Here is a 7074-nt window from a genome sequence, read left to right on the forward strand (position 1 = left end):
CAAAAAGACCACTCCCTGTCAAACTTTCCAAAAATCCAACTTTCGCTATTTCAAGCCCAATTCAACTACGAACCTCCAAATCACAATCCAGACTCGCTCCTAAGTCGAAAATCACCCAACGGAAATCACCCAGTTCCTTGCTTATCTAATTGTATTATACATTACTTAATATTATTAAATTTTTATTTGAATTTTTAGTAAATTGCCAGTTTAATATAATACAATGAATATAATTTTAGATTATTCTTGAAATTCAACTTTACTTTATCCTGTATAACTTTCTCGTAATTATTTCGATATTTAAATTTATCAATAATATTTTGAGTATTATTTATTTAATTTTATCAAATAAATTTAAAATGTAGATAAGAATGATAATACATTAGTTCTACAATTATTTTTCCTATTTAGTGTTTATCTACAAAATAAATTTTATCGTAGGGTGTTGAATTAGATCAAAGGTTAAACAAAGAGAAAAGTAATGCCTTTACATCGGAACCCAACAGAGAGAGTAATGCACTTAAATGATCTGGAACGCATATCAAGTACGTCGGAACCCACATCCCCGTATGCAACACATTAGCATTTACTTTTCCCCCAAAAAATAATACTAGTAGTATTGACTATTCGATGGGCCATCCCATAGGAAATATCGGTACTCCATTAAATAATAGTCATTCCTTTTGCCATGGCTTCTTCCTCTATTCGTTTGATAATCTAGATCTACTCTCTTCATCTTCTTCTTTCTCTTTATATTTTACCATTTTTCTCTTCTAATTCTACAGATCTTATCCCACTTTTCGATCTGATTTTGGTTACAGATCCACTCGTTCCTCATCTTTTTGCTTTTGTTGGTTTACAATTCCTTTTGTTATTTACAGATCCACTCGTTTATTTACAGATCCATTCTGATTTTTTAACACGGTTTGTGCTGAGTTATGCCATCCAAAAGATGGCATTTTTATTGCAATGTATTGGAAAAGATAAATACAGATCCACTCGTTTATTTACAGATCCATTCTGATTTTTTAACACGGGTTGTGCTGAGTTATGCCATCCCAAAGATGGCATTTTTATTGCAATGTATTGGAAAAGTCAAATACAGATCCACTCGTTTATTTACAGATCCATTCTGATTTTTTAACACGGTTTGTGCTGAGTTATGCCATCCCAAAGATGGCATTTTTATTGCAATGTATTGGAAAAGTCAAATTCCTATCAATTTAATTTGTCCACTTTGAATATCTATCGATCTCTATACAAATGATATCTAATGTTGCTCATCTATTTTGTAGTCTCATTCAAGGGTCACCATTTTGTTGTCCTTCCTCTGCAATCTGCTGTGCTCCTACCTGTGGTTCTTCAGCTGCTAGTTGATTTGCCATATCTTGGAGTTGGTTTGTTATTGGTTCAATTGCTGAGCTATCGCTGCAAAAGACAGACATCAAAGTGTAAGTCATATATATTGTGCTTATGGGGTTGTTTATTATGATTGAGGTATATGCTTACCTTAGTAAATCATGCATTATATCAATAAGTGTACTTTGTTGCCCTGTAAGGTGAGCCCACTGTTGGAAAATCACAGCTGTTTGCTCTATTATGTTATCCCTTTCCCTTATCAGCCTCGCACAGCCTCCCATGCGATCTTCTCTTAGAGCGTTTGCCTCGTAGGCACGATTATTCAGAAGCTGCCTTTTTTCTTCAATCCCTTCGTACATTTTAAGCCACGTAATCACTGTTTTTCTTCCCCCATGTGTACGAGTAACTCTTCCAAATGTTTCGTATTGTTCATTCGGGATAAGGTGTCGGAATTGACAATCGGCTTCACACACTGAAATCTTCCCGGACCTGCATGCCCCACATATTTGTGCTCCAAATGGATTTGGTACATTAAAGGCGTCTCCAATATGTTGTGCTGCATCTACAATCTGTTGTGCAGCAGCTATAATCTGTTGTACCATGTGATCTGCCCCTATCTACTGTGCTTTAGTAGTTATTTGATTTGGTAGTTGTTGGATTTGGTTGGCAATTTGGTGGATATCATGTGATGGATTATTCCTGCATAAGTTAGTGCTGGATTTCTTGGAGATTTTTTCTCCAAGAAAATCTTGGGAACCGAAAGAAAACATAGATTTTGAGATAAGTAAATAAGTAAAAATCAAGTTTATTAATAAAGTTCTATTCTTTTTTGTTTTTTCCCCAAGAAAATGTTGGGAACCGGAAGAAAACAGAGATTTGAGATAAGTACTCCCTCCGATCCACAATAAGTGACTAATTTAGTTTTGGCACACCCATTAAGAAAATACTAAATTCTAAACAAAAATAGTTAGTGTGACTAAACTATCCTTAGTTAAATGTTGCAGCATAGTTAATGTGAGGAGTAAAAGACTTTTTAGGGATATGTACGTAAGAGTAATTTGGAAAAACAAATTGAATTTTTTCTTGATTATATAAATGGACACTTATTGTAGCCCAAAATAAAAAAGCAAATTGGTCACTTATTGTGGACCGGAGAGAGTAAGAGTAAAAATCAAGTCTTTCAATAAAGTTCTATTCTTTTTTGTTTTTCTCCAAGAAAATGTTGGGAATTGAAAGAAAACATAGATTTGAGATAAGTAATCGAGTAAAAATCAAGTCTTTGTAATTTGTCTTCATTAGCTAATGCAGAAATAAATTCTTGATTTTAATAATTACAAGATTTAAAATTTACCTCAATAGTATGAGTAGCATGTTAATTGTATTATTTTGTTGAGGTAATCGATGTTGTCGTTCTTGGACTTCCGTAAGCCTATATTTTATGGAAGTATTTTTTCCTTTAATAATGCCTGCACAGTCTCCTAGAGTGTCCGCCATTAATATATTGCCCTCATACATTCTATTTTCCAAAAATCTTCTTTTTTCTTAATTATCATGATACTCGTTCATCCATTCTCTCAGATTCTCTCCCATAAATCTTGACAGCTTTGCCAAAGATTTCATATTGGTTATTGGGTACAATCATTCTAAATTCACAATTTGGTTTACATGCTCTCGACATTTTACCCCGTGGGGGGGGAGGGGGGGACATCGATATAAATTTGATCATTTGCATTACTGTTAATCGTACCCAAAGATTTCATCCAGTTCTTCTGTGAGAGATGAAGTTGGAGGATACATTTTTCACACTGTTGGATAATGGCTTCACACAAGAAATCAATTGGGATGTGTTCAATTGGATAATGACTTCACATAAGAAATTAATTGAGATGTGTTCAATTGGATAATGGCTTCACATAAGAAATTAATTGAGATGTGTTCAATTGGATAATTGCTTCAAGAAATCAATTGGAAGTTTCAATTGGATAATGGCTAGTTAAGTTAATTTAGCAACTATCGACTATATATCGAAAATTTAGTTTCAGGCCGTTACATTCTTGAAAGAACGTTGTCGCGAAACAGTTTAGGTTTAATCATTTTTTTGGTTATTCAAATTTTAGAAAATTCCAAATTTCTTTTTTCCCTTAAATTGAAAAATAGTTTTTTTAATTAGCTAAGAAAATAGTTACCATCAAAATTTCTTTATTTATCTTTTATCAACATTGGAAAGGTAATCCACCTAGTTATCTTAGAATTAGAATGGCCGCAGTGATTTTTCTGTTAAAATGAGATGGTTAGTGAGGACTGCGGAGCAAGCTAGAATGGTGAGTTTTTGTGGTTTGTTCTTAACATTTACTCCCTCCGGTCCACAATAAGTGACCAATTTGCTTTTTTATTTTAGTCTAAAATAAGTTTCCATTTATATAATCAAGAAAAAATTCAATTTATTTTTTCAAAATTACCCTTATGTAATTACCCTTAATTAAATTTCAGCATAGTTAATGTGAGGAGTAAAAGATTCTTTAGGGATACGTACGTAAGGAAAATTTTAAAAAAATAAATTAATTTTTTTTTTAATTATATAAACAGACATTTATTTTAGACCAAAATAAAAAAGTAAATTGGTCACTTATTGTGGACCGGAGGGAGTAAATATTAAGAGCAAACCACAAAACCTCACCATTCTAGCTTGCTCTGCAGTCCTCACTAACCATCTCATTTTAACGGAAAAATCACTGAGGCCATTTTAAGATAATTAGGTGGAGCACATTTCCAATGTTGATAAAAGACAAGTAAAGAAATATTGGTAGTAACTATTTTCTTAGCTAATTAAAAAGAACTATTTTTCAATTTAAGGGAAATTTGAAAGTTTCTAAAATTTGTATAACCAAGAAAATGATTAAACCTTAAATGTTTCGCGGCAACGTTCTTTCAAGAATGTAACAGCCTTTCAAGAATGTAACAGCCTGAAACTAATTTCTGATATATAGTCGGTAGTAGCTAATTTGACTTAACTAGCCATTATCCAATTGAAACTTCCAGTTGATTTCTTGAAGTCATTATCCAATTGAACACATCCCAATTGATTTTTTGTGTGAAGCCATTATCCAATTGAACATATCCCAATTGATTTCTTGTGTGAAGCCATTATTCTATTGAATACATCTCAATTGATTTCTTGTGTGAAGCCATTATCTTACAGTGTGAAAAATGTATCCTCCAACTCACCTCTCACAGAAGAAAAACTAGATGAAATCTTTGGTACAATTAACGGTAATACAAAGGATCAAATTTATATTGATGCCTCCCCCCCAAATGCTGATGCTGTATTTGAAGGAATGATAGCACATCTTGAGGAACATGAGGGATCAAACAATTTGATTCAAAATCAAGAACAAAATAAGGAATTCGACGCTGCAGTACTTGCGGACATCATGATCAACCCTGATGAGTTAGATGGCAACGAAGACCCCTTTTTACAAAATACCAATGTCGATGCAGATGGGGGACAGAATATATTGGTGGGTAATCATGACCCACCACAAGGGGTAAAATGTGGGGCATGTTAGATTTGGGAGAAAAGTATGTGAACCAAATTGTGAATTTGGGATGCTTGTTCCCAATAACCAATATGAAATCTTTAGCAAAGCTGTCAAGATTTATGGGAGAGAATGGATGAATGATAATCAAGAAAAAAGAAGATTTTTGGAAAATAGAATATATGAGGGCAATATATTAATGGCAGACACTCTAGACGGCTGTGCATTAAAGGAAAAAATGCTTTCATAAAACATAGGCTTCCGAAAGTCCAAGAACGACAACATCGATTACCTCAACAAAGTAATACAATTAACATGCTACTCATACTATTGAGGTAAATTTTAAATTTTGTAATTGTTACAATCAAGAATTTATTTCCTCATTAGGTAATGAGGATAAATTACAAAGACTTGATTTTTACTCTATTATTTATTTCAAATCTCTGTTTTCTTTCGGTTCCCAACATTTTCTCGGGGGAAAACAAAAAAGAATAGAACTTTATTGAAAGACTTGATTTTTACTCTATTACTCCCTCCGGTCCATAATAAGTGACTAATTTGAAAAAAAATTCAATTTGTTTTTTTTTTAAAATTATCCTTACGTACTTATCACTAAAAAGTCTTTTACTCCTCATATTAACTATGCTGCAATATTTAATTAAGAGTAATTTAGCCACATTAACTATTTTTATCTAGAATTTAGTATTTTCTTAATGGGTATATCTAAAATAAATTGGTCACTTATTATGGATCGGAGGGATAATCAAGAATGCTCTTAATTGAAACCAATAATTCAATAAATTGTTTTCGTAAGCAAGTTTCATCTGTCGAGCAAGCTATCATAGCGAGGTCTCGTGGGGAGCTTCTAATAAAATTTCTAAAGACCTTAGTCTCCATACACAAGCAAAGCCTTATTTCTAAAGGCCCTATAAAACAAGTTTTCAGACAGTGCCACGTGAACATGAACTCTTTGGTTTTCGAACCCTAAAACAATTACTGCTAACTTACAACCAAAAGCAGGGAACATAATCTAGACTTTTGCATCTATATCCGATTTTGGGGTCACAATTGGTTACACTAGACTAAATAGGCCTTAAGTGCAAAAATATTTGCAAGTGTATTCATTTTACGATCGATTTCAGATTTATCAGGCCTGAAATTAAAAAAAATTAGTTTGAAGTAAAAAAAAATGTACTTCAAATGCACTTAAGGCCAAATAGGTCTGAAGTGCAACTTAAGACCAATAAGTCTGAAGTGAAAATTTGCACTTCAGATGCACTTAAGGCCAAATAGGCCTGAAGCGTAACCAATAGTTTAATGCACTTAAAGCCAAACAGTCTGAATTGTAACATACATTTTCATTCACTTAAGGCCAATAAGTGTGAAGTGAAAATTTGCATTTCAGATGCACTCCAAATAGGTCTGAAGTGTAACTAATGGTTTCATTCACTTAAGGCCAATAAGTCTGAAGTGAAAATTTGCATTTCAGATGCACTCCAAATAGGTCTGAAGTGTAACCAATGGTTTCATTCACTTAAGGCCAATAAGTCTGAAGTGAAAAAATGTACTTCAAATGCACTTAAGGCCAAATAGGTCTGAAGTGCAACTTAAGACCAATAAGTCTGAAGTGAAAATTTGCACTTCAGATGCACTTAAGGCCAAATAGGCCTGAAGCGTAACCAATGGTTTAATGCACTTAAAGCTAAACAGTCTGAATTGTAACATACATTTTCATTCACTTAAGGCCAATAAGTGTGAAGTGAAAATTTGCATTTCAGATGCACTCCAAATAGGTCTGAAGTGTAACCAATGGTTTCATTCATTTAAGGCCAATAAGTCTTAAGTGAAAAAATGCACTTCAGATGCACTCAAGGTCAAAAGGTCTGAAGTACAACAAACATTTTGCTAAACTTAAGGCGATAAGTCTTGAAGTGAAAAATTGCACTTCAGAAGTGCAACAAACGTTTTGCTACACTTAAGGCCAAAAGGTCATGCAACCAACATTTTTATGCATTTAAGGCTAAATAGGCCTGAAGTGCAAATTACCCAGAAACAGAAAATTGTTCTTCGAATTATAAAAATCCAATATACGATTTAATACCTAAATCTACTCCAAATGAGCTCAAATTTGAAACATAACCTCTAAATATCACCAGGAACAAACCTCAATCATCAATTT

The 7074-nt window shown here is 33.2% G+C and overlaps 1 long non-coding RNA gene across 2 annotated transcripts; it reads left to right on the forward strand.

The window, feature by feature from the left end:
* Positions 1-661: 661 nt before the first annotated feature.
* Positions 662-2017, forward strand: LOC104119535 (uncharacterized). 2 transcript variants are annotated; one of them, XR_011411491.1, is made up of 2 exons: positions 662-1195; positions 1296-2017. It is a non-coding gene; the product is annotated as an uncharacterized lncRNA (long non-coding RNA). The 2 variants fall into 2 exon arrangements; XR_691483.4 differs by having other exon boundaries at positions 662-1148.
* Positions 2018-7074: the final 5057 nt, after the last annotated feature.

This window comes from Nicotiana tomentosiformis, chromosome 10 (assembly GCF_000390325.3).
Source record: "Nicotiana tomentosiformis chromosome 10, ASM39032v3, whole genome shotgun sequence".
NCBI lineage: Eukaryota > Viridiplantae > Streptophyta > Magnoliopsida > Solanales > Solanaceae > Nicotiana > Nicotiana tomentosiformis.